The sequence below is a fragment of the Chrysochloris asiatica genome, unplaced genomic scaffold, assembly GCF_000296735.1.
Source record: "Chrysochloris asiatica unplaced genomic scaffold, ChrAsi1.0 scaffold14210, whole genome shotgun sequence".
NCBI classification, from domain to species: domain Eukaryota; kingdom Metazoa; phylum Chordata; class Mammalia; order Afrosoricida; family Chrysochloridae; genus Chrysochloris; species Chrysochloris asiatica.
The window spans coordinates 421-1628 of NW_006422728.1; the positions used below are offsets into that span (position 1 = coordinate 421).

Below are 1208 nucleotides of genomic sequence, written 5' to 3' on the forward strand. Positions count from 1 at the left end.
CTCTTCTGGCTACCATTTGATTTTTTTCCTTCTTTCTTGTCTCCTTAATGACTTTTTGTTTTCTTCATGTATGATGTTCTTGATGTCATATCACAACCCTTCTGGTCTTCGGTCTTTAGTGTTTAATATATCAACTCTGTTATTCAGATGATCTCTAAAATCAGGTGGGTTATATTTAAGATTATATTTTGGCTCTCTCGGACTTGTTCTCATTTTCTTCAACTTCAATTTGAATTTGCATATAAGCAATTGATGGTCTGTTTCACAATCTGCCCCGGCCTTGTTTTTTTTGTTTTTTTTTTTTTGCAAACCCATCAGTAATTTAATATATTCATCATCAGGACTCAAAAGGAGAGTTAATTGAAAAACAAACAAAATGATAGCACAGTTTAAGATACAGAGTCCTGTATAGAAATCAAGGAACGGGCAGACCATCCAAAGAAAAGAAATAAACAATACAGAGAGGGTCTGGACAGATGGAATCAGGACTCTTGGCTGGAGACTTGCTTGGAGTTGGTTTCCTGCAGGTAGTTCTTAAATACTGTGAGGTTTTCCCAGAGCTCGGCAGCATGTGTGTTCAAAGGGCTATCAATATTGGGTTCTCCCAGCAGGCTCTGGATTGAGAGGAGGATGGACCACTTGTCCTTTGGGATATCCAGACAGATGTTACCCTGAGTGTCCACGTTGGGGTGGTAGCAGGGTGTGAGGAACTTCACTGTGGGCACATTGTAAGGGTAGCCACTGGGGAACTAGAGGGAGAGCCTGTACCTCAGGTCTTCGTATACTGTGCCAGCTGCTTCATGGATGGTCCCCACCCACTTGAAAAGCTTGTCTGATTCAGGGAAGGCAGAAATGCCTTTGTCCCCGGACATCATGAGGGTCATCAGCTTCTGCTGTAACCTCTTGTCCATGGAGGCCTGGGCAGCAGACCTGCTGGGCTCAACCCCTTTCCAGGTGGCGACGACACTGGCTGCAGCTAGGCCGTGGTTCTAGGAGGCCATTTGGTTGGCATTGGTAAAGAACCAGGAACTCGGAAGACACAACTACAACTCCCCTGGCCTTGTTTTGACTGATGATATGGAGCTTTTCCATTGTCTCTTTCCACAGATGTAGGCAATTTGATTTCTGTGTATTCCATCTGGTGAGGTCCATGTGTACAGTCGTCTGTTATGCTGTCTAAAGAAGGTATCTGAAATGAACAAATCATT

General features: G+C 43.8%; 1 pseudogene; it reads right to left on the bottom strand.

Moving 5' to 3' along the window:
• Positions 1–482: 482 nt before the first annotated feature.
• LOC102816350 lies at positions 483–1001 on the bottom strand (annotated as a pseudogene).
• Between the last annotated feature and the right edge of the window lie 207 nt (positions 1002–1208).